Source organism: Geotrypetes seraphini, chromosome 2, assembly GCF_902459505.1.
Source record: "Geotrypetes seraphini chromosome 2, aGeoSer1.1, whole genome shotgun sequence".
NCBI classification, from domain to species: domain Eukaryota; kingdom Metazoa; phylum Chordata; class Amphibia; order Gymnophiona; family Dermophiidae; genus Geotrypetes; species Geotrypetes seraphini.
In genome coordinates, this window is record NC_047085.1 from 275,335,856 (window position 1) to 275,362,672 (window position 26,817).

The window sequence follows — 26,817 nt, forward strand, 5'->3', positions numbered from 1 at the left end:
ACCTTCCATCACCAGATTGTTAACCACAACATCAGACCTCAAGACATTCCGTAAAGAAATCAAAACACTGCTGTTCAAAAAGCATATACAATCTACCTAACCTCCCTCACCCCATCCCCCAAGAAACCAAAACACTGCCGTCCAAAACATCTTCCGATGTTATTAAGTCTTTACTATCATTCTGTTATTAAGTCTCTATCCTCAAACTGTGGGCATAAATGGGAAGTTCTCAGACTGGGAGAAAGTGACTAGTGGTGTGCCCCAGGGCTCGGTACTTGGGCCGATCCTATTTAACATTTATATCAATGACCTTGAAGACGGAATATCCAGTGAGATCATTAAGTTTGCAGACGACACAAAGCTATGCCGGACAATCAGAACGCAGAAAGATAGCGAAGAACTCCAGAGCGACTTGTATCAGTTAGAGAAATGGGCAGAGCAATGGCAGATGAAGTTCAACGTGGAGAAATGCAAAGTAATGCATTTAGGCAGTAAGAATAAGGAACACGAGTATAGAATGTCAGGAGCAACTCTTGGTAAGAGCGAACAAGAAAGGGACCTGGGTGTACTGATAGATAGGACCCTGAAGCCGTCGGCACAATGTGCGGCAGCGGCAAAGAAAGCAAACAGAATGTTAGGAATGATAAAGAAAGGAATCATGAGCAGATCGGAGAAAGTCATAATGCCGCTTTATAGAGCAATGGTCAGACCACACTTGGAATACTGTGTCCAACATTGGTCTCCCAAACTAAAGAGGGATATAAAACTGCTGGAGAGGGTGCAGAGACGAGCAACGAAGCTAATAAGAGGTATGGAGAACTTGGAATATGAGGAACGACTCAAGAAACTAGGACTGTTCTCCCTTGAGAAGAGGAGGCTGCGAGGGGACATGATAGAGACGTTCAAAATACTGAAAGACATCGATAAAATAGAGCAGAAAAACAAATTATTTACACTGTCCAACGTGACACGGACAAGAGGACATGGTTTAAAGCTAAGGGGGGACAAGTCCAGGACAAATGTCAGGAGGTTCTGCTTTACGCAGCGAGTGGTGAACGCCTGGAATGCTCTTCCACAGGAGGTTATTAAGGAATCCACTGTGCTAGGATTCAAAGGCAAATTAGATGCACATCTCCTTATGAGAGGCATAGAGGGATATGGGTGGTAAAACTACATCAGGTGTATACCTGACTGGGCCTCCGCGTGTGCGGATCGCCGGACTCGATGGACCATGGGTCTGATCCGGAGATGGCAGTTCTTATGTTCTTATGTTCTTATGTTCTTATTGTCATGTACCATCCTGGAAATGTCCAGTTCTCTTCTTATGTAATCCGCTTTGAACCGCAAGGTACAAGCGGAATAAAAATCACTAATGTAATGTAATGAATCTTGAATTGTAATTTTGAAAATTGAATAAATAAATAATAATAAAAAAAATAAATAAATATAGCAGATGTAAATTTGAAAAAACTGACAAACAATCACCACTTTACAAATTAACAAATAGAAATAAAACAAAAATTGAAAATATTAATTTTTGGACTAATCCATTTTTCAATTAACTTTCAGAGGCCATAGCCTCCTTCTTCACGTCAATATAGTATACAGCTGCTACATTATACTATCCTGACCTGAGAAATAGGGTTTTGGTCTCTGAAAGTTAGTAAAAAAATGTATTAAAATTAGTCCAATAAAAAGATTACCTTATTTTCTGTTTATAAAAGTTTTATCAATACAACTACAATACTATTTTATTCTAAAGCAACAAAAAAATCTTTCTATCTTTTGTCGGTTCTTCTTTAATCATCTTGTCTTCACTCTCTTCTTTCTAGCCAGCAACTGTTCTCTTTCTCTCTGCCCCTTCCATCCACTGTCCACCCTCTCCCTGTTCCATATGGTATCTTCCCCCTTTCTATGCTCCTTTCATAAACTGTCTATCCTGGGCCCCTTCTCTCCTTTGTACATGATTCATTTCAGCTTTGCCACCTCTCCAATTTTCACTTTCTGTCACCACCCCCTCCCCTATGCTCTGGCATCTCTCTCTTCTCCTTTCTTTCCTTCCCATCCCTCGGTCTGGCATCTCTGTCTCCTTCCCTTCCCTGATTCCCTGGAATCTCCCTCCTTCCCTTTTCTTCCATCTCTCCCTCCCCCTCCATGCTCTGACATCTCCTCCTTCCTTTCCCCCTTCCTTTTCCCTTGGTCTGGCATACCAATCCTCCTTCCCTTCATGCCCTGGCATCTCTTCCTCCCTCCCTCTCTTCCTTTCATGCCCTGGCATCTCTTCCTGCCTCCCTCTCTTTATGCCCTGTCATCTCCTTTCATTCCTTCCTTCCTCATCTTCCTTCTTCCTCTCTTTCCCTACAGTTGGGTACAGCAATTCTCTTCCCCTCTGCTCCCTTTCCTTCTTCTGTCACCCTTTCTTCGGTCGGCAGTGCAGCTCCTAAACAGGTGCTCCAAGGCCTGGCGTCATGAACTTCTTTGGGCAGCAGCAGCATTCACAATTCACTGCTGTTGCTGGCTTTGGGCCTTCTTCTCTGTCGGGTCCTGCCTTTGCGAAAACAGGAAGTAGGCAGGACCCAGCAGAGAGGAAGGCCCAAAGCTGGAAACAGCAGTGAATTGTAAATGCTGCTGCAGTCTAAAGAAATTCATGACGCTAGGCCTTGGAGCACTCGGTGCAGACCGCTTCTCCCCTGTCCCCTCTTCCCCCTTCCCCCGTAGCCAAAATGTTCCTTTTCAGAGGGGCCCCGACATGGCAGCCATTCTCACAAGCTGCCGATGGCTGCCCCAAAGTTTTCTCTCTGCCACAACTTCCTGTTTCTTACAAGGCAGATTGCCACAGAGGGAAAGCTTCGGGGCAGCTATCGGCAGCTTGTGAGAACGGCTGCCATGTCAGGGCCCCTCTGAAAAGGAAAATTTAGCTGTTTAATAAAGATCGGGAAGATGAGGGGAAGCGAGGGAGATAAAGAGAAGTTCAGACTTCGGGGCCCCCTTAATCTGTGGGGCCCAGGGCAGCTGCCCTGTTTGCTTCCCACTAACGCCAGCCCTGGGGGGCCACCTGACAATTTTGGACCCTAGGCACGTACCTACTGGGCCTAGCCTGTAATCCGGCCCTGCCTGTGTAGAGGAGAATGGAACAGACCAGTGATTTGCCCAATGAGTTGAGCAGAGATGTGCAGGGAGAGTTTGGAGAGCTAATGCAGAGATGTAGAATGAATACACTTGTAGGTGAGTGGTCAACATTTAAATTGTACACAGAAACAAACAGGAAGCCAATTAGGTGTTTCACAAGAGGGATTATGTGGCTGTAGTGACTTTAGCAAAAGATAAATGATGCAGCTGTATTTTAAATAGATGTTCACTGCAGTGATATGCACTTTGCTGTTCAGTCTTTTTTTTATGAGGAGAAGGGGTCTCCCACAGGGAACTGATTTGCACTAGCCCTGATCTACTGTGCCAGCCCAGATTTTAGGTTTTAATGGGTATAAGTGAAATAGTATGGTGGCCATGTTAGTCTACTCTTCAAAGTAATATGTAGAAATAAAACAAAAGTATAAAGGCAAAAAATACCTTTTTTTATTGGACTAAATTGGCATATAAAACTGAAATTCAGAATCCTTTGGAAAAGAATTTTAAACTGACTGAAGACAAAGAAAGGAAATACGCTTTTTGATGGGCTTTCTCTGTGGAGATCAAGGAATGAATCAAGTCGTTTATAGATCCCATTTGCCATCATAACCAAAGTCTTTCTGGATAAATAAATAGCACTAAACCACCCATTGAAGATTAGGAAATTTATCCATTCCTTCCATCTTTATTAGTATAACTGTTCAACTGCCATTAATTGTCATACAAACAGCATGGGATATGTAGCATTTTGTGTTGCTTTTGGTGCATATAGGAATAAAAAAATATCTTTGGAAAGAAGGACCCTTAGGGCTTCCATTATGGATACACTGCAGCAGTGTGCAGAAGATTAATCAAAAGCCATTTAATTGGTGCTGTGCTGATACAGTGATTTGTGTGACGGATCAGCGCAGCATGCCTGTTGGATTAGCTGTAACTTATCAGAACAATTTGCCTTGCAGTTTTTTTTCTTAATTGTGCATGCTGTGCTGCACAGTGGTGCAGAAGATATTAAAAATATGGGCAACAGATGTCATGCTTCCTAATGGAGCATCACACCCCATATTTATATATACTCATTACTGTTCATTATATTTGCATTACTCTTTATTTATGCATTCATTTTCTTTCCTGGACATCACGTCTTTTTCAAAATGTGAAGGCACAGATATACTCAAGGGTTTCTCTCTAACTATGCTTAATCTCAAAAATATATTTCTCTCTCTCTGCTGTTCAGCTTAATTGCTTACAGACACTACAAAATATTGCAGATAGTTTCCTGCGCAGCGCACAGTGATCTGATCACTCTTCCACACTATTATTCTGCTTACATTAGTTGCCAATCCATGCTTAGATCTAATTCAACGTCTTCTGCATTGCCTATAATGCTTATTACTGAGGAACCCCTCCCTGCCTGTCTTCGCATAAGATAATTTATACTCCTGCATGCTCCCTATGTTTTCTGGATGCCCACTACATGGTATACCACTCTCCAAGTTTTGCCCATCTTGAATCTACCAGACACTTGGAGCAGCATTTGGTTTGTGTAGTATGTCTTTCTTATTTCTTTTTCTTTTAGTTTTAGTTTGTATTGTTGGTTTAGTTTTTCCATGCTGCTCTTGTGTGTTCTTGGTTACTTTTTCTCCATTTTCTTTCTAGTTGTCTGCATTGTCTTTTGAGTAGGAGTAGATCGTTGTTGAACCATATGTCTGATTGTCTGCTGATTCTGGTTTTTGTTTCTATTGGGGCTAGCTCGTCCAGGCTAGTTGTACTTATATTGCACCATTGTGAGATGAAGTCTTTGGGGTCACATCCTTGGATTGTAGCATCTGTTTTATTCCAGAATTTGGAGGGGTTGATATATGTACGTGATTTGTAGGTTAAGGGTTGGGATTTTGGTTTGGTTTTGCCATTGGCCCAGTTGATATTGAAGGTGTATATGTAATGGTGTGAACAGATGGATCTGGACCATTTTCCATATGAGGTTTGAATCTCTGGTAGAATGGGCTGTTGGGTCATGAAGGCTGCAATGTCTTGTTGGTGACCTTTCTCGTGTGTGGTTTGTGGGTCTAAGATCTTGTAGGTTAAGGCTTTGAGGTAAGATAGTAGGTTTTCTACTTGCTTAGAGGTATGGTCTTCGAGATGGAGTTTTAGATCTCCTAGGATTAGGTTGTAAGTTGCCCTTAGTGAGTTTTGGTATATAAAATCTTCAAATTCTGGTCTTACTGTGTTCCAATTCCCTGGTGTTATGTAGCAGAGCATGCAGGTTATGGATCCTTTTAGTGTGGTGCATGAAAGTTGGCAGGCTAGTAGATCCACGTATGGGGTGGATGTTTTGTCTAGTATGTTTAAGTTTAGGGAGTTTCTGACTAAGATGGCTAGACCTCCTCTTTTTTTTTTTTCCCTGCAGACCACTGTTATCTTGTATCCCTCTAGACAAACTTCCGTTATCCTGGGGTCCGAGTCTGAGGTTAGCCAGGTTTCAGTGAGGAAGAGGCAGTCTAGATTTTTGGTTTTTATTCAATCTTTTATGTGTTCTGTCTTTGTGCCTAGAGTGCTATAGAAATGATAAGTTGTAGTAGTAGGTCATAAGAACATAAGAATAGCCTTACTGGGTCAGAACTAATGTTCATCAAGCCCAGTAGCCCGTTCTCACGGTGGCCAATCCAGGACACTAGTACCTGGCAAAACCCCAAAGAGTAGCAACATTCCATGCTACCGATCAGAGCAAGCAGTGGCTTGTCTCATGTCTCTTTCTCAATAACAGACTATGGACTTTTCCTCCAGGAAATTGTCCAAACCTTTTTTAAAACCAGCTACGCTATCCGCTCTTACTACAACCTCTGACAATGCATTCCAGAGCTTAACTATTCTCTGAGTGAAAAAATATTTCCTCCTATTGGTTTTAAAAGTATTTCCCTGTAACTTCAAGTGTCCCCTAGTCTTTGTAATTTTTGATGGAGTGAAAAATTGATCCACTTGTACCTATTCTACGCCTCTCAGGTTTTTGTATCTCCCCTCAGCTGTCTCTTTCCCAAGCTGAAGAGCCCTAACCGTTTTAGTCTTTCCTCATATGAAAGGAGTTCCATCCTCTTTATCATTTTGGTTGTTCTTCTTTGAACCTTTTCTAATGCTGCTATATCTTTCTTGAGATAAGGAGACCAGAATTGAATGCAATACTCCATGTGAAGTCACACCATGGAGTGATACAGAGGCATTATAGCATTCTTAGTCTTGTTAACCATCCCTTTTTTTAATAATTCCTAGAATCTTGTTTGCTTTTTTGGCTGCCACCACACATTTGGTGGCAGGTTTCATCGTATTGTCTATAACACCCAGATCCTTTTCTTGGGGGCTGTGATTTGGGTTATTCTTCCCAATGTGCATTACTTTGCATTTGTCCACATTAAAATTAATTTAGCCACTTGGATGTTTAGTCTTCCAATAAGCATTTATGCCTTGCCTCTGGCCCCGCCTCTGTCCATGTTTCCTGTTGCTGTAGTGTTGTTCTTCTCTGGTTGTGTCCCAAAATTTTTATGCAGTAAAAGCAAATTAAATAAAATAAAAATTTGTGGAAATAAAGGGCTCGATATTCAAAACGATCTAAGTGGGCAGGAGAGGATCCTGCTTTCTTAAGTCATGCTTTGCGACCTGGGCAACCGATATTTCAGTGACACTTAATCAAGTAGTACTGTTGAATATTGGAACTAATCAGCCATTTGTAAAGTGGACAAGAGAGGCCTCCTGGGAGGAGCCAGCAACTATGCACATCCTAGTATTATTTAAAGCTGGTGCCTGCTTAGTTAAATATCCAAATAGGACTGCATAAAAAGCAGTCCTAATTATGGTTACTTAGATATGGGGATGTCAGCACTGAATATTGGCTCACACAGTCTACATAGCTTCTGGGTAGCAGCTGAAAATGTGAATGTGCTTCCCTTCTTCCTTTTTTGAAGACAAAAAAGAGGACACTTGACCCTGCCCCCGGCTTCACCAAAAAAGCCTGTGAAATGTGACTTAATCCTGGACTTAAAAACTTAAAGCTGTTACATACTCTTATGGCTTTCATGACTCTCCCACCTACCCCTTCCACGGCCGCTGCAATTTTGAATCTTCAGGCAGCCAGCAGCAGCAGCAACGAGGTGAGCCTGCTGCCTTTGGCCTGTCCCAGAAACCTTCATTCTACATTGACTTCCTTTAACTGTTTATGTGGGACAACAGCAGCAGACTCACCTCGTTGCTGCTGCCAGCTGCCCAAAGATTCAAAATTGCAGTGGCCTGGGAAGAGGTAGGTGGGGGAATCAGGAGAGCAGAGAGCCATGTCGAAGTCCAGGGGTGTAAGCTGGCCCTGCCAAACTTGCTGGCTGGCTAAACCTGGACAGACTCCCCCATTAAGAAAAATCATCCAAACACCCAGACAAACCTCTAAAAAGAGGACATGTCCAGGTTTTCCCAGATGTACTGTATGATAACCCTAATCCTACCTACCCTCCCAACATGATCTGACCCCCAAGGCCTCCCAAGATCACAGCCCCCATTAAGATCAAATCCTTTTCCTAAACCCCCATAGCTCAGACCTCCCTTCCTGAAACCCCCTCACCCATTCACCTCTTGCTCCTTTCCCCCCAGGCAGAGCCTATTTACAATCCATGGTGGTCCAGTGGGACCCCCATTTACTTCTGCCCCTAATGGCTCCATCAGTAAAATGCCATGAGCTCTAGCAGTAGTCTTATGTTATTACTAATAAAGTCAACTTCAGTATAGGGTAGTACTGTGAGACCACTGCTAGAGCTCACATCAGCCATTTTATTGATAGAGCCACTAGGAGCAAGATCAAGTAGGGATTGCACCTTCCTGGCTATCACATTGGCTCACTAGGAATCATAAGTAGGCACGGGGGAGAGGGGGAAGGGGGGGCGCTAAAGGTGGGTGTTGAGGGGAAGTTTAGGAGGGGATTTGAAGGGTGTATCTGATCTCAGGGGTAGCTAAGGAATGATTGAAATTGGTGGGGGTGGGGAGTGGAAAAATATGACAGATCTATTTATACAGGTCCTAGGTGAATTCAGCCAAATATCAGTTGGGATCGCATAAGTTTGTGTGGCTAGCAGCGTGTGGTCAAGCCTATATATTCAGTGCAAGTGACCAGACATAGCCTGACATTGAATATCCGGGTCTAACTTAGCCAGTGACAGCCAACTTAAAAAAAAAATAGTGACTGCCACAAACTGAATGTTGACTGGAAAATGACACAGAATAAAAAAGCTTGCAAATGACACTAAAATAAGCAAAAAAAAATTTTCATCTCTGTTACTGTCTATTTTATATATAGAGAACCCAACCAAGTCTTCAAAAATGTACTTGAAAGTTTATAATCAGCTTTCTTTCTTTCTTTTTAGAGGACGTTCCTCAATGAATTTTGATGGCTTGTTCCTGAAGCAACTATGAACAGCAATTTTCAGTAAGTGATCTATTTTTCTACCTAATACTTAATTTGTAGCACATACATTTTAGAGTTTCATCAAAGATATTTTTTTGTTTGATCAAGATTCTAAATTTGATTTGGACAGTCCTGCATTCTGACCAATTTATCACATCATAGACAAGTGTCAGTATACCACATCAACAAAACAAATGGTTTGGCTATATTCATTTGAATGCCCATGGATGAAAAGCTTGGCTGCTCTTTCAATACCTGATAGAATTGCAAGAAAACTGTACTTTATTTTCAGGAGAATATACCTTGAGCTCAGCGATGTCATAGTGTTATTTTTATTATCATTAGGTAGGATACTATGGATAAAACTATATCATTTATGGTCAACATCCTTTTCCCTTATCCTCTGACCACAAAAATATTGCAGCTGGCTATAAATTTGAGAAGTCCTCTCCTCATGATGGATAGCTGCCAAGAGCATTACTAAGAGCTGTGTTGTAAAAGTCTTTGTTCTGACTCCATATAAGAAGAGTTCTTGACCGGGACAAAATGAAAAACTACTGACCAGTATCTAAAATTCTCTTCCTGAGAAAAAGTATAATACAGATAGTTTGCATTAAACTCAACAAGGGTAAAAGAAAGAAACTGGCTCGATTTAGACCTGAGTATGGAACAGTAACATAGTAACATACTGCCTGATATTCAAAGCTATTTAACCAGTCAGGAACGGCTCCTCGTCGGTAAAATAGCATTTGGCCAGCTAACCATTAATATTCAGTGGGAGATAGCTGGCTAGCTCCCACTGAATATTAACAATTAGTTCTAGATGATTATGGGACTCATTTTCAAAATAGAAAGACATAAAAAACGGCATAAAATGGCACTTGGATATTTATACATAGAAACATGATGGCAGATAAAGATCAAATAATCCATCCAGTCTGCCCATCCACAGCATCCACTATCTCCTCCTCTTCCTAACAGATCCCATGTGCCTGTCCCATACTTTTTAAAATTCATACTTTTTAAAAACAGACTTTGTCTCCACCACTTCTACCGAGAAACTATTCCTTGCACGCTGGCCCTCACCTTCATTTTGCAGCAGGGTTTCACCACTCCTACTAGTGTGCACATGTCCGTGCCTTTCCTCCAAAGTATACATATTGAAATCTTTAAATCTGTCCCTATACACCTTATAACAAAGGCCACCGATCATTTTAGTAGCTTTCGTCTGGACCATCTTGTTTATATCTTTTTGATGGTGTGGTCTCAAGAATTGTACACAATATTCTAAATGAGGTATCACCAGAATCTTATCCGGGCATCGATACCTCCTTTTTCCTACTGGTCATACCTCTCCTTATGCACCCTAGCATCCTTCTACCTTTTGCCATTGCCTTTTCAACCTCTGCACCTTAAGGTCATCACATATTAACACACCCAAGTCCTACTCCTCTTTCATGCACAGAAATTCTTCACCAATAAACTGTGCTGTTTCCTTGGGATTTTGCAGCCCAAATGCTTTCGTTTAAATCTTAGCTGCTAAATTTCAGACCATTCTTCAAGTTTCACTAGGTCCTTCCTCATGTTTGGTATCATCCACAAAGAGAGAAATCTTACCTGACAGCCCTTCAGCAATATTGAATTATAAAAATGTTAAAAAGAACAGTCCTAAGAATTGAAACTTGAGGCACAGCACTAGTAACATCTCTTTCCTCAGAGAGATCTCCATTGGCTACCACCCTCTGTTACCTTCCACTCAACCAGTTCCTTCACTTTGGGGCCCATACCAAGGGCACTCTATATATTTATTAGATACTTATGTGGAACACTGTCAAAGGCATTGCTAATATCTAAATACACCACATCTATCCAATTCTCTGGTCACCCAGTCAAAGAAGTTGATCAGATTTGTCTGACAAGACTTGCCTCTAGTAAATCCATGTTGCCTTGGGACCTGTAATCCACTGGATTCCAGAAACATCACTTTTCTAAGTTTTAAAAGTGTTTCCATTAATTTATTTAATACAGAAATCAGACTTACGGGTCTGCTTCTTCCTTACTTTCACTTTTGTATAGAGGGACCACATCCACCCTTCTCCTGTCCTCTGGTACCACTCCCGATTTTAGAGAAGCATTGAAAACGTTAGCCAGTGGGGAACCACTAGAACTAGCAGATGAAGTTTAATGTGAGCAAGTGCAAAATGATGAATGTGGGAAAGAGGAGACCAAAATATAGCTACATGATGTTGGTTCTATGTTAGGAGTCACTGTCCAGGAAAAGGATCTAAGTGTCATTGCTGAGGATATGTTGAAACCCTCAGGTGAATGTGCAGCAGTGGCTAAGAAAGCAAATAGAGTGTTAGGAATTATCAAGAAAGATGAAAATGTTATAAAGCTGTTGTATTGCCCTATGGTACGGCTGCAACTTGAATACTGTGTGCAGTATTAGAAAAGGTAAAGAGAAAGGTGACAAACACGATAAAAGGTTTGGGTCGACTTCCCTATGAGGAAAGGCTAAAGCGGCTAGGGCTCTTCAGCTTGGAGAAGAGACAGCTCAAGGGTGATATGATAGTGGGCTATAAAATACTGAGTGGAGTGGAAAGGGTAAATGTGAAATGCTTGTTCACTCTATTCACAAATACTAGGACTAGGGGGCATGCAATGAAGCTAAGTAGTAGATTTAAAATAAACCAGAGAAAATATTTCTTCACACAATGTGTAATTAAACTCTGGAATTCGTTGCCGGAGAATGTGGTGAAATCAGTTTGCTTAGCGGGATTTAAAAAGATTTGTGTAAAAGAGTCAGGGATTCTTCCTCAGTAATTATGTTATTCTATCACTGGGCAGCAGAGGACACTTGCCCAATAGTGCGGAGACTACAGCTCCCAGGATGCACTGGGCTCAGCAGTCCTGAGTCATAGGGGTGGTTCTCAGGCAGGGAGTATGCACAGGGAGTGGCGGGTGATCTTAAGCGTCCCTAGGCGTCACCCTAAACTTTAGACAGATGCCTACAGTATAGGCGGCCTGCCTCGGGGTTAGACAGAAGTAGGATGCCTAACACTGCCTACAATCACAATGTCGTTTATAGAATTTGCCCCTATATATAGAATCGGGCCTTTAGTGCCTCCTATTGAGGAAGTACTAAGCGAACCTGCACTAAGTGCAAAATTGATGGTTAATGTTCAGTAAGTACAGTGCATTAACTGTTGTATGGAGTCCACACCCATTCTCCACCCCTGACCTGCCTAGTTCCCACCCCCTAACACAATATGGAGTTAATGCATGAATTACCACATGTTTACTGCCATGCTGTTGCAGTAACAGCACACTTGTGTGGCAACAGTTGATGTGCTAATTGGCATATTAACTGCTTAGTGTTTTTCTATGTTTCATTGTTATACTTAACTATTAAAATATCTTGCCTTTGTTCTCACTTCCATGCTGGGCTTGTTAAATGTTAATACAGTCAACTCCACCTAAGTGCACGTTGGTTAAGTGCATACTTTGGTTATCTGCAGCCTACCACCATGGTCCTATTTTTTTTAAAATTAAAGTCAATTGACATAAACTCTGGATAGTTGCAATTCTGATAAGCACACAATCTGCTTATGCGCACTGATGTTATAAGTCCCACCTCTATTCGTTCACGTTACGTACACTCCATTTAAAAGCAATCACGTTCTCACGTGGATGAGCCAGTCTAGGCGTGGCCAGGTGTTCAAACTTTCGGAACTACATTATGGCGTCACGTGGAGAAAAATCTTTGTCTTTGGCTGAACGTGTCCAACACGCTGGTCAAAAGTCATTGTCTTTGGCTGATTATGTCGATGTCTTAAAGAGACTTGACCAACGGGAGAGTCAGGTCTCTATTGCAAACCATTACAGTGTTCATCCTAGCCAGATTTCTCAGATTCACAAAAAAAAGCAAGCCATATTGAAAGACTGGCAAAACAACAACAATCTTATCAGGAAACGGAAAAGAAATGGGAAGGCTAGAAACGCTGACCAGGCGTTGCTGCGATGGTTTGCTGAAGCTAGAAGTCGTCAACTGCCAATCAGTGGGCCTCTGCTGATGGAGAAAGCAGCTATCCAAAGAACTGGGCGTAGAAGACTTCAAAGCAACAAACGGATGGCTAGAGAGGTGGAAAGTTCATAACGGCTTAAAATTTAAGAAGCAGCATGGCGAAAAACAAGATGAGTTTGGAGCAGTGTTGCCATCAGTCATTGATGGATATAAACCATCGACATTTTCAACGCCGATGAGACAGGCATGTACTTGCGGGCCATCCCTGATGGAACTTTGGTTTTCAAATGCAGAAAAACTGTTGGCTTCAAGGTGCCAAAGGAACGATTGACATTTCTTCTCAGTTGCAATATGGACGTTAGTGAAAAGCTCGAGCCACTGGTGATTGGGAATAATCAAAATCCTTGGTGCTTCAAAAACATTAAACACCTGCCTGCTAAATATGAAAGCAGGCAGCCAAGTAGTATAAATTAATATCTGTCTTTTTGAGCAAGAAACCTAAAACTTGTCTAAAAGACATTTGGGCCCTGATTCTGCAAAGTGCTGTCCCGATTTTAAGCAGCTGTAGGCGTCCTACAGCTGTCTAATCAGCCAATCGGGATGCACGTTTTTAAAAAAATGCTCCCCAGGCAAGCCACCTATATTGAAGGCGCCTCCGGGAGCCTAGGGAGGCCCGCAAGATGCATAAGCTCGCCTAAGGGCCTTAGTAGAGGAAGAGACGCTTAAAATGTAGGCCAGCAAAATGTAAGTAGACACGGCCGCTATACTTATTGCGGCAAGGGATCTCGTGCCGCAATAAGTATAGCAGCCGCGACCGCTTGTCCGATCACCAGCAGAAGGGTGCCAAACCCCTCCTGCCGGAAAGCTGGACCCCTCCCATGCTAATGACCTCCCCCCCGATGACTCCCCTAACCTCCCCCCCAACTAACCTCCCTCTCAACTAACCTTTAAATGTTGGCCTGCTGGACGGGTTTTGCTGCCGTCCAGCCGACAGGCCCGCCTCGTCGAAATGAGACCGGCCCGCCCCTTCCCGGCCCATCCCCGCTAAGTCTAAGGCCTGATTGGCCCAGGCTCTAGAAGCCTGGACCAATCAGGCTTGAGGCATAGCGGGTCCGACCATCCCCACTAACCCTAAGATGTGATTGGCCCAGGCTCGTAGGCACCTGGGCCAATCAGGCCTTAGGATTAGTGGGGATGGGCCAGGAAGGGACGGGCCCGTCTCATTTCGACGAGGCGTCCTATACAGAATCAGGGCGTTGGAGCATTGAGTTAAAGCAGCAGATTTCTGCTACTCAATGGCCACGGATTTGGTCTTGGAGGATGAGATGTACAGCGTCAGCATCTATGAGACAAACTTGGTTTTTTCTGTTATATAGAATTTTCTAGACCCTTGTTCGTTTGCAAAAGTTAGATAGTTCTAAGTCTAATAGTTGCTGGCACTGTCATCTTGAAATAGGGACTCTGGATCATTTATTATCCCTTGATACTTAAATTTTGGAGATCCATATGGGGTCAAATCAATATGATATTGGAAGCTCCGTTGTCATTGTCGTATGATGTAGTGTTGTTTGGAACATTATTAATGCCCAAGAGTCCAATCAATGCAAACAAAAATAGATTACTTCTCATCATGACAGGAGTTGCTATGCAGCTAATCATGAAAAATTGGAAAAAATTGGGATAACATAAATTATAGTTTTTGGTGGGAAACCTTATGTCAAATTTATAAGTTTGAATGTATGAATTTGTTACAATTGGGACACTATAATAAATTCAAAGAGATTTGGGGTCCATTGACAAACTTTTGTAAGAATTGATAATTAATAGTTCCCTTTGATTTCTGAATGAGTACTATATACATCCAGGGAGGATTAGGGGGAGGTATTATGTACTTATTATATCATTTGATTGTAATGAGTTCTGTTTATTATACTAATTGTTGGTTAGCCTGTTGCACTTTATGTTGGCTTTTAAAAATGAATAAAGATTTATTAAAAAAAAAAAGAAAATGAAAACCAAAAGAGCTGCTTTTAGGAAGATAGTTACTAAAGATTCACACACATTTTTTTTAAAATAAAGTTTTATGCATTATTTCAAAGTGAAATACTTCCAAATGGAGGCTGATTGTCCCTGGCTGAGAGATAACAGTACAGTAAATTAATTAGTACCAGTTTCACAAGAGCTATTAGAGCTGTTCCTGCCTGATGATATTACACCTAAGGACATGTTGGAATTTCTTATCAAAAGGCATAAGCACTGCCTCCTCACCCTATCCTCCCGTTTACTTACTGAAGTAGGTTTTCACCTCATGCTTTTATTCTCTTTGTTCACAGAATTGTATTAAATACTGATTGTTCCTGTGATTTCCAAAGCAGTTATAATTGTGAATGGCGTATTTCAAGTACCATTAATTTTATATAGGATTGAAGAAGACAGGTTTAAAACAACAGTACTATCAACTCTTTTTTTTTTTTATTGCAAATTAGAAAATTCATTTGACGGTTAATTCATGAGAAGCTTTTGCTGTTAAAAGATTTTTCTTATAATCTTTCCAATTGGCCAATGTCACAATTAAAAATCAGGTGATATTAAGATGCAAAAATTTGGGCTTTTAATGTATCTAATTTACTACAAAAGTGCCTAACCTATGGTAGCTCAGTACTGCAACAAGAATAATGCTGCTTGTAATTATCCCACATGGCTCTATTATTTTTCCCCCTACTATATTATATCTTCCTAGCCCCTCTTTTGACTCTTGCTCAATCCATTGGATTCACCTCTTTTGCCTACGCCAATGATATTCAACTTCTTCACCCTATCAACCCAGCTAACATTAATGACATCCAAGAAATTAATCTCAAACTGGACAATATCAGCTTATGGCTTCAAACCAATAAACTCTCATTGAACATAACAAAATCACGAGGGATTCTATTCTCATCTAAAAACAATGACTCCTTAATTGGACAAATAACTATCGACTCTGCTCCCCTCCAAATTGAGCCCAAACTCAAACTTCTAGGAATCAGCTTTGATAAACCAAATTAGCTCACTGACCAAAAACTGCTTCTATAAACTCCGCTTAATTCGCTCCATAACTTCTGTTCTAGAACCTACCTCTATCCAAACTCTAATCCATTCACTGATCATCTCACACACAGGGCTCCTTTTACAAAGCTGCATTAGGGCTTTAACGCACAGAATAGCGCTCACTACATTACCGCGTGCGCTAGACCTTAACACCAGCATTGAGCTGGCGTTAGTTCTAGAAGCGTAGCGTGCAGTAATTTCCTGCGTATGCTAAAAACGCTAGCGCACCTTAGTAAAAGGAGCCCATAGACTATTGTAACTCATTATACAAGGGGTGCCCACACTTTTTGGGCTTGCGAGCTACTTTTAAAATGACCAAGTCAAAATGATCTACCAACAATAAAATTTTAAAAAAAACACAAAGCACAATATAAGCACAGAAAATGTTAATTATCATTTATATTCCAGGGTTTTTTCAAAGAGGTCAAGGCAGATGATTTTATACAATGTCACCTCAGTAACACCTATACAAAAATACAAATATACCCCTTCACTTTATACTGATCTGGGATAGCTGTTTTTAGCGCAGGGATCTGTGCTGAATGCCTCGCGCTGCACTCGATGCTCATAGGCACCCTGTGCTAAAAACCGCTATTGCGGTTTAGTAAAAGGGGGCCATAGTGCAAAATATAGACAGCAGATATAAATTCTCAAAACGGACACATTTTGATCATTAAATTGAAAATAAAATCATTGTTCCTACCTTTGTTGTCTGGTGATTTCATGAGTCTCTGGTTGCACTTTCTTCTTCTGACTGTGCATCCAATATTTCTTCCTTTCTTTCAGCCTCCTGTATGCTTCCTCTCCTCCAGACCTCATTCCCTCCCCCAACCTTTTCTACCTCTCTCCCTGCCCCCCTCCCCTTTCTTTCTTTCTCCCTGCCCCCCTTCTTTTTTTCTGTCTGTCTTTCTTAGAACATAAGAATTGCCGCTGTTGGGTCAGACCAGTGGTCCATCGTGCCCAGCAGTCCTAACCGAGACTAGCCTCACTTTTCTGTCTCTCTGTCCCCTTTCTTTCATGCCTCCTTTCGCTCTCCCTGTCCCCCCTTTCTTTCTTTGTTTCCCTTCTTTCTTTCTGTCTCACTGTCCCCCCTTTCTTTCTTTCTGTATCCCTGTCCCCCCCTTTCTTTCTTTCTGTTTCCCTTCTTTCTTTCTGTCTCCCTGTTCCCCCTTTATTTCTATCTCCCTGCCTGCCCCCTTTATTTCTTTGTCTTTCTTTCTCCCTGCCCTCCCCCAAGCCACCGCCATTGCCATCAGGGAACAGCCCCCCAAGTCGCTCGCTGCCGACTTGTCAGCTCTTTCTGCTTTCTGACGCGGTAAACAGAAGTGCAGCCACACCAGCCTTCCACCCCACATCAATTCTGACGTCGGAGAGGAAGTTCCAAGCCAGCCAGGCATCGATTGGCTGGCCTGGAACTTCCTCTCCGATGTCAAAATTGACATGGGGGGGAGGGGAAGAGCTGGTCAGCCTGGTGTTTACTGCGTCGGGAAGAAGTAGAAAGCGAAGGCAACGTGAGTCTATCACGGAGCCTGGGATGGGCTCTGCGATCGACTCGCGTTGCCTTCGCGAACTACTGGTCGATCGCGATCAACCTTTTGGGCATCCCTGCATTAGACCATGGAATAACCCAAAAGGAAACCCGTCGACTGCAACTAATTCAAAATACCGTGATCAAACTCATCTATAAAGCCAAAAAATATATCCACTTTACCCCGCTTCTTCGAGAGTCACACTAGCGACCAGTCTCTCATAGATCAACTTATAAGATCTTCTTTCTAGTCTTCAAAATTATGACCTCCTAGTTGGAGGATGTTTAGAGGGGTGTTCAGAGTTGGGAAATACTTCTTCTGGCTTCTTTAAGAAGTGAACCAGGAACATTAGGCCATGGCTTTTCAGCAAGTTGCTCCCATAATAGAAAAATATTGCCAGCTTTTTGCCAGTGTTTTCCAAGAATAATGCATTATTCAGTTTACAAAGCAAATGAACTGGTTTTGCATCATTTGAAAGTGGCTCACTTGAATCGTGGGACGTCAGACCACATTAGGCCAGGGCAGGATTAATTCTTCCAGGGCCCCTAGGCACACAAATGCACTGGGCCCCCTAGCCCTGCCCCGCCCATACCCCACCCCTGCCTGCCTATGCCCCGCCCTCATTTAATTACCTGTTTTCTTATTTACTTCTTTATTTCCACTTGTATTTCTTTTTGGTTTTATTATAAAATTGAAAACAACAAAGATTACCACAACAGTGCCAGTGTACAGTTTTAGTTCTATGCAAGCCCCAAACATCTGTGAACAAATCTTCCCTTCCTTCCCACCTGTTGCCCAGGACTTTAACTGTGAACCTTTTCCATACGTATACAAAAGTGTTCAAAATGCATTGTAAAGCAGTAATACTATCCGAAACAGTAATACAACATTTCATGCAACGAACACCCCTGGCATTTCAAACTCCCGCACAGGGAAGATACTTTCTTAGAGGAAGTGTTGACACTGCCCAATAGAGACATAGGGCTAGATTCACTAACCTGTTTTTCCTGGGTGATTCGTGGCCGATCCCAGAAGGCCCAATGAATTCATAAATGGAAAAAATTCAAATGAGGGGGTGATCGGAGGAATGCCCTCTTCTGACCGACACGGATCACTAGTGTGCGATCTCGCGCATGTGTAGACCCCTCTGAGCTGCGCCTTTTAAAAAAAAATTTAAACTTTTAAAAACGTTTTTGTAGCCCAGCGAGCCCGTGGTTTTAACCCGCTTTAAACCCGCGGGTTAAAACCACGGGCTCGCAGTGCTGGGAAGGGAAGGAGAGATTTGGGGCGGCAGGCAGGAGAAATCCGGGGACAAGCAAGGCGGCAATTCGGGGCACCAGTTTTTGCGGGACTTGCAGGACTCATGATAACTGGCAGCAGCCATTCAGGGAGCAGTGCAGAACCGGGCGGGAGCTTGAAAGGCTTGCTCCTGCCTGCCGGCCTGGGTGCACGGCTGGCTGCTGGCCGCTGGCCGCAAAATCAGGCGAAAGGGCTCGAGTGCGGAGAGCTCGCTCCTTCTACCCATACACCGCTGGACCACCAAGGGAAAGGTGATGCAGGGGAGGGGTTTGTATCAGCCGGGAGACCATAACACAACTAGAGGGGGAAGAGGGTACAGGGCAGGAAGGTGAGACAGGGTGCAGAGCCTGGCAGGGAAGGGGGCTGAGTTCAGAGTCTGGTAGGGCAGGGAGGGAAGGGGGCTGGGTGCAGAACTTGGCAGGGAGGGGGGCTGAGTGCAGAGCCTAGCAGGGGAGGGGAGGTCGTGAGGGAGGGGACACTGGGTGCAGATCCTGGCAGGGCATGACACTTGAATATTAAGCCCCCATCTTATATTCGAGTCAACCATTTTTTTTTTTCTTCCTTTTTCCTCCTATTTGGATCGACTTGTATTTGAGTATATACGATAGGTGTCTACTTTTCATTATAGAATATGGCCTACCAGATGCACTCTAGTTACTAGGTGCAGTGTTATAGAATTACCTTCATAATATCTGGTCATTTAACAGTCTGAACATCCAGATATTATCTTTATATATGTGTAGGTAAAGATAGATCTTTTAATATAGAATAGAGCCCTGAATATAGTTTATTAGAATTTCAGCAAAGCTTTTTTTATTTTTTCAGCTGAATAGATTTTATATTATAAAGAAATAGAAATTACAGTCCCAGGACACAGGAACAGGAATCTTGCATCATAAAACACACATGAATTATGAATGAGAAGAGATTAAGTATGGCAATCAGAAGAGATATCTTTTTAATGCAACCCATGCTGTCTGAAACAAATATAATTTATTAATTTTCTCAGCTGTAACCGATTCATATTTCTAATTAGTACAAACTGTATTCCACCAGAAGGGCTCATTAATCGTGTAATCCCTCCAATTAGTAAGAATAATCAAAAGAGCAGTAGTAATCAGCATATCCAGTAGTTTTGTCTTATTTTGGTGATAACTTATCACATTACACAGTGTATCTCAAAACAATGTAATATGACAAATTAAACTGGAACTTGGATATCTCCCTAATTGTATCCCAAACTTTCTGTCAAAAGGTTGGATATATAGTAATACAGGGTATGATTCACTATATGAACTTTTTAAAAAGTAAAACAAAGGGACAATATTCAACTGGCGACAGGAAGTTCACTGTCTGCCCAACAACAGCACTCAACCCAGATATTCAGTACTGGGCTATTTCTGGTGACCAGCATTGAATATCCAGTTTTACTTTTAGCTGCAACAACTTAACCAATTATGCAAATATTCAGTGCTAACTGGTTAAGTGCTAGCGGTTAAAGATAGGTCACATAAACAGCAGGCCTATTTTAACCGCTAAACATAGCCATTTAGGCATAGAATATCCACAACTAGCTGGAAATTGGAACGACGAGTGAGGTGATTAAATTTGCAGATGACACTAAACTGTTCAAAGTTGTTAAAACGCATGCAAAAGTACAGGTGTAAATCCTGACCTACTAATTCAAAACGCCTCAAAACTCACCTATTCCTGAAATACCTAGACAGCTGACCCACTTCTCTCCTTCCCCTCTCTTGCCCTTTCTCCCCATTGTTCCCACATCCCTTAAGTTAACTCATCTTGTACGTCAACTCAACTTGTACTCCACTAATCTTCTGTAAACCGCATAGAACTTAACGATATTGCGGTATATAAACTGTTATTATTATTATTATTATTATTAATTGTCCCACCTACATGTGTATGAATAGGGAATACTCATATAAATTTTGGTCTCACCCACATCCTGCCCAAACCACACCCCTTTTCATTTTAAAGATTTTGCAGATGCACACATGTAAACATCAGCTTTCTAAAATCCGATTTACATGTGTATGCAGTATACACATACAAATGCCAGTACAGTATTTTCACACAGATAACGCGCACCCGTGTAAAACGCGCACACGGGTATAGCGCGCAGAAACCACAATTTTATGTACAAAAGCTTTTGTATACCGCGCTCACGGGTATACCGCGCATGCAGCCCGACTGTCCTTTCGCCCGCCCCGACTCTCCTCTGGCCACCCCGACTCTCCTTTCACCCTCCCCGACTCTCCGTGCGCTGTCCCGACTCTCCGTTCACCCTCCCTGACTTTCCGTGCACTGCCCCGACTCTCTGTTCACCCGCCCTGACTTTCCGTGCACTGCCCCGACTCTCCGTGCGCTGTCCCGACTCTCCGTTCACCCGCCCTGACTTTTCGTGCACTGCCCCGCCTCTCCGTGCGCTGTCCCGACTCTCCGTTCACCCGCCCTGACTTTCCGTGCATTGCCCCGACTCTCCGTGCGCTGTCCCGACTCTCCGTTCACCCGCCCTGACTGTCCCCCTTGAAGTCCTGTCCCCCCTTGAAGGTCTGCCTGTCCCCCTTGAAGGTCTGTCCCCATCCTGAAAGCCTGATGCCCCCCCCGACGTCCGATACATCCCCCCCCCCGGCAGGACCACTCGCACCCCCACCCCGAAGGACCGCCGACTCCCCGACAATATCGGGCCAGAAAGGAGCCCAAACCCTCCTGGCCACGGCGACCCCCTACCCCCACCCCGCACTACATTACGGGCAGGAGGGATCCCAGGCCCTCCTGCCCTCGATGCAAACCCCCCTCCCTCCAACGACCGCCCCCCCCAAGAACCTCCGACCGCCCCCCCAGCCGACCCGCGACCCCCCTGGCCGACCCCCACGACACCCCCACCCCCCTTCCCCGTACCTTTGGTAGTTGGCCGGACAGACGGGAGCCAAACCCGCCTGTCCGGCAGGCAGCCAACGACGGAATGAGGCCGGATTGGCCCATCCGTCCCAAAGCTCCGCCTACTGGTGGGGCCTAAGGCGCGTGGGCCAATCAGAATAGGCCCTGGAGCCTTAGGTCCCACCTATTCTGATTAGGCCCCACCAGTAGGCGGCGCTTTGGGACGGATGGGCCAATCCGGCCTCATTCCGTCGTTGGCTGCCTGCCGGACAGGCGGGTTTGGCTCCTGTCTGTCCGGCCAACTACCAAAGGTACGGGTAAGGGGGGTGGGGGTGTCGTGGGGGTCGGCCAGGGGGGTCGCGGGTCGGCTGGGGGGGCGGTCGGAGGTTCTTGGGGGGGGGCGGTCGTTGGAGGGAGGGGGGTTTGCGTCGAGGGCAGGAGGGCCTGGGATCCCTCCTGCCCGTAATGTAGTGCGGGGTGGGGGTAGGCCAGGTTTGGGCTCCCTCCTGGCCCGATATTGTCGAGGAGTTGGGAAGTCGGCCGGGCAAGAGGGCTTGGGCTCCCTCTTGCTCCGATCGTGGATGCGGGTGCGGGTGGGAGCGCGTGCGAGCGGTCGTTTGGGGTGGGGGTGCGAGCGGTCCTGCTGGGGGGGGTGAATCGGGCGTCGGGCGGGGTGGGAACTATGTAAAAAATTTTTTGTATACCGCGCTCACGTGTATAACGCACGAGGGGTATGCGCGGTAGGTAAAAACGCGTATAACGCGCGCGTTATATGCGTGAAAATACGGTAATTGGGCTTGTAAAATAAGAGCCTTTATTACATAAGTAAACATGGCTGCTTCACTGATAACTGAGGTTTATATGCCAAGCTTTTATTGAGCATTTAAAATGAAGGCAAGTAAAACTGTATATCTAGGCAGTTCATATTTCTCTCTTAGAAAAAAAAAAGTATTAATTCACCTTTATCTTTTAGCACATCAGTGTATATTCATATACCCTTAGTCTGCCAAAAAATCCAATTAATATAAGCACTGTTAAATTTAATTAGCATGTTAAACCTTCATAGCATTTAGATTGAAGAATATATTTAACATTTATCATTTCATTTAATTTGTATAAAATCTAGTGTGTAGTGAATGATAATGATTTCTAATTAAGCTGTTTTCGTAGTCTCATACCTGGTAACTATTTTATTAATAACGTGTCATGAATACTTTTTCAACCAAAAATTATCAGGGGGATTTCCTAAAGATGACAGCATTTATAAAATACCTTGCCTAAGAAGAGGTGCATATGTATCAATGCATTTTAATGACCAACCAAAGTCTCAGGATAGTTTCAAGAGAACTACATGCCTTTTTCGTCACCTGTAAGAGTGGGGCAGGAAGCCTTTGAGTCTGCCTGTAGGATAACAAGGAAATAGAATTGGTAAAATATTAATATTAACTTGCTCGTGGATGATCAAATGAGTGAAATAGGCAGCACGTTTGGGATTTTTAAAAATTTGTTTGATTAATGGCTCAGAGTGATCTTTAGTTTGCTGTCAATAACTGATCCTTTTTTTTACAGTGGGGCTTACAGGCATTCAGCCAATACTCTGTCTGTTTTGTGGTTTGAGTGGAGGAGGGGAGGGAAAGAAGTGCGATGGTTTTTGATATAGGAAGCAAAGGTCTCTATGTTGCAGAAGAAGAATCAACCTCATTGAGTTCAGTCAGCTGGTGTCACAACCTAGTTCTGCCAATAACATCCTTGTCCATTTAGTCCATAATATTCTTAATAGGAGATCTTTTTACATAGAAAGAGGGGTGGGTTCATATGCCCAGAACAGGTGGCGGTGGAATAGTGTAATTGTTAGAGCAATGGGCCAAGAACAAGGGAAGCCAGAGTTCAAGTTTTACTACTGCTGCATGATGGCCAAGTCACTTAATCCTCCGTTACCTGAATGTAACTGCCTTGAGTTATAACTGAAAAAAGGTGTCAGCTAAATCCAAAAGGGATGAAAAGGCTCTCAAGAAGGCACAGGATAAACAGAGAATTCTTAGTTGAAAACATGAATGAGATAGAGGAAGCAAGACAGAATGGCACTGCAGGCCATGGAGACTGGTAGTGTACTTGTAAGTTAGACCTGAAGTGTAAGTGTCAAAACAAAGGGCTCCTTTTATCAAGCTGCGCTAGAGGTTTAACACGCGTGCTAGCCGCTACTGCCTCCTCTTGAGCAGGCAGAAGTTTTTAGGCCAGCGCGGGGGTTAGCGCGTGATGAAAAGTCGTGCGCGTTAACCCTGCTAGCGCGGCTTGATAAAAGGAGCCCAAAATGTATATATTAGGGATTTGGCTGGATTTTTCTGTCCAGTTGATTAAAGGTGAATCCATTATAGCTAAATCCAATCCAATCCTTAGTTTTATATACCGATTCATCCCTTACAAGAAGGGCTCGATTCAGTTAACAAAATTTCCTAAATTCAGCTAAAGAGTAAGATAATTTTTACTCTAAAAATTATCTTGGAACAGAAGAATCAACCAGAGATTTTTGAAATAAATAAGTTTTTAAACATTTTCCGGAAAGTTGTTACTTGAGAGAGTAACCTGATCTCTGAAGGAAGCTCATTCCAATTTTTTTTTTAAATTCTTTATTCATTTTCAAACTTACAGTAAGTGTGACATATGTTCAAACAAATTAACAATAAATACATCACTTAATAATCATCATTGGTACAAAACATAAACTCTTATCAGCCCCCCTTCCCACCCTTTCCTACCATATAATCAAATATCTTATAGAATATGTAATAGTAAAATAACCCCCCCTCCCCCTTCACTATTGAACTTGTAAATTTAAGGGAAACAATTTCATCTAAACAGTACAATATTTTGTTAATGGCTGCCACACATCTTGAAATTTCCTGAAACATCCCCGCTGTATTGCAATAAATCTCTCCATTTTATAAACATGACATAAAGAATTCCACCAGAAATTATAATTTAATCTACTCCAATCTTTCCAATTATACGTAATTTGTTGAATGGCAACACCAGTCATTATGAGTAATAATTTATTATTGTTTGTAGAAATCTGACTTTTTGCTCTCATTGCCATACCAAATAGCACAGTATCATATGATAATGCCACTGGGTTATCTAATAAACAATTAATTTGGTCCCAAATTGATTTCCAGAAATTCATAATAAATGGGCAATAGAATAATAAATGATCTAAAGTCCCTGCTTCTAGATGACAGTGCCAACATTTATTAGACATAGAGCTATCCAATTTTGGTAACCGAACAGGGGTCCATAACGCTCTATGTAACAGAAAAAACCAAGTTTGTCTCATAGATGCCAACACGGTACATCTCATCCTCCAAGACCAAATTCGTGGCCATTGAGATGCAGTAATTTGATGCTTAATCTCAATGCTCCAAATGTCTCTTAGGCCAGTGTTTAATTTCTTTTTAATAAGTCCATTTAATATTTTATACCACTGGGCGGTTTGGTGACCCAAGAAGTCTGCCTGAAAACATAGGAACTCCATACTATATTGATTATTAAGGTTTTTCCAGGAAGGAAGCTCATTCCAAATTTTTGCAGATAAGAAAACAAAAGATTTCCAAAAATTGGATATAGTTTTGATTCTCTTAACTGATGGAAAGTCAAGTTTATATTTCTGAATATTTCTTGAATGAGATGGTAAATAGTAATTGAAAAAGACAGGAATTAAGAGGGAAAAAAATCCCATACAAAATTTTTAAAATCACGCAAGTACATTTGAATTGAATTCTCCAGAACACGAGAAGCTAGTGAAGTGCCCTAAATAAAGAGGTCACATGATAATATTTGTGCTTACCAAATAAAAATTTTGCCCCAGAACTTGTAGTAACCAACTAGGGTCAGGTAAGTCCAACCGATGCCCTAAGCACAGCCCAACAATGCTGGCCCTGGGCCCTTACATTGCATAATTGAAAAGATATTAAGATTCAATTAGTACTGAGAAGTATCATTATTGTACAATATATTTGTAATTATTAGAAAAACATTGAAATTTGTATTAGATAATGTGTATGGCAGACAGTAGTGAAAGATTTATGGGCATGATAGCTAGGCAAAGAGCTCTGTGGTGCTTCCCTACCCTTGGTGACCTAAGCACATGCTTATTTTGCTTAATGGCTAATCCATCTTAAACTGTGTAGAAGAGTGGGGTCCTGATTGATATATTTTATACAGGCTGAGCAGAAGCAGGAGTGGTCCTGTAACTAAAATGTTACTAAAATGATCTCTCAACTTGTCCCTTCAGGGTGCAAGTCTATGTGGTCTGTTTAGGCTACTACTGACCTTGCTTCCTTCTTTTCAGTTCACATGAAGCACTGAAGAAAAAGTCATGGGTTGGCGACTGAGCTTGACATCATAACATCATTACTAGAAATAATCTATAACATAGGGGTGGGGGTGGGGTTCGCTGCTGCAGCTGCTAAACTGATCGGGGCAGGGAGATTCCCTTGCTGCAATCAGTTCAGCGGCCACGTCTACTTGAAATGCAGGCCAGCATATTGCTGGCCTAAATTTCAGGCAGCTACCTAGGGCCTAGGGAGGTGCCTAGGGCTTCTTAAGCTTGCCTAAAGCCACTTCCGTGCGAAACCACACCCATGCCTAGCCTTAGGCGAGCTTAGGTAGCCTTACGCACCTCCTTAGACTCACGGAGGCTCCTACAGAATGTAGGCAGCCTGCCTCGGGATTTTTTTTTTTTAAGTGCATCTCGATTGGCAGATAGACAGTGGTAGGCTGCCTAAAAATTGGGATGCTGTTTATAGAATTTGCCCCTAAGTGCTTAACCCAATTTAGTAAGAAGGCTCCTTATTTTCATTCAGGCCCCTTTACAAAGCTATGGTAGAAATTCCCGGAGCGACAAATTGATGCAGTCTATTCAGTTCCTATGGGCTGTGTCACGTTTACCATGCCAGGACTCAGTACTGTGGCTATGTAAAAGGGGTCCTTAATTACTTTTTCCTAAACAACAGAATGCTACTTTCAGATTATCCTTTCCCATTTCCTGTCAGATCAAATTCATGCATCCATGACAAATGTTCTGCATGCTTTTTCCCTATGTGTTATGGTGTTTCTTTTTTCTTTCCCTTGGGGGTGTTGATTTTCCCCTTTGTTTTGTGAACTCTTTTCAGTAAAGAAAGATTTCTATGTAGTATTAGGTAGTTGTGATGTTTTCTGAATTTCTATTTAAATTCCTATCAAGACTTTTGTCTTTAATTATGTATTCAAAATGCATTAAAAATAAAACAAAAAATTCATAGATTATAGATCTCTATACAGCATTTTTCTTTTGTTAGCTAGACAAAAAGTGCAAAACATTTCAAAGTTTCTCTTGTCAAAATATTCTTTGTGTGTCTTTTTCTCTGCTTTCCATCTAG

General features: G+C 42.6%; 1 protein-coding gene across 1 annotated transcript in view; it reads left to right on the forward strand.

Moving 5' to 3' along the window:
* The window catches only part of SEMA5A (semaphorin 5A), a 1,054,315-nt gene that overhangs the window by 145,881 nt on the left and 881,617 nt on the right, over positions 1-26,817 (forward strand). Inside the window, 1 exon segment of the mRNA XM_033929716.1 lies at positions 8,520-8,581. The gene's annotated coding sequence lies outside the window, so the exon portion shown is untranslated.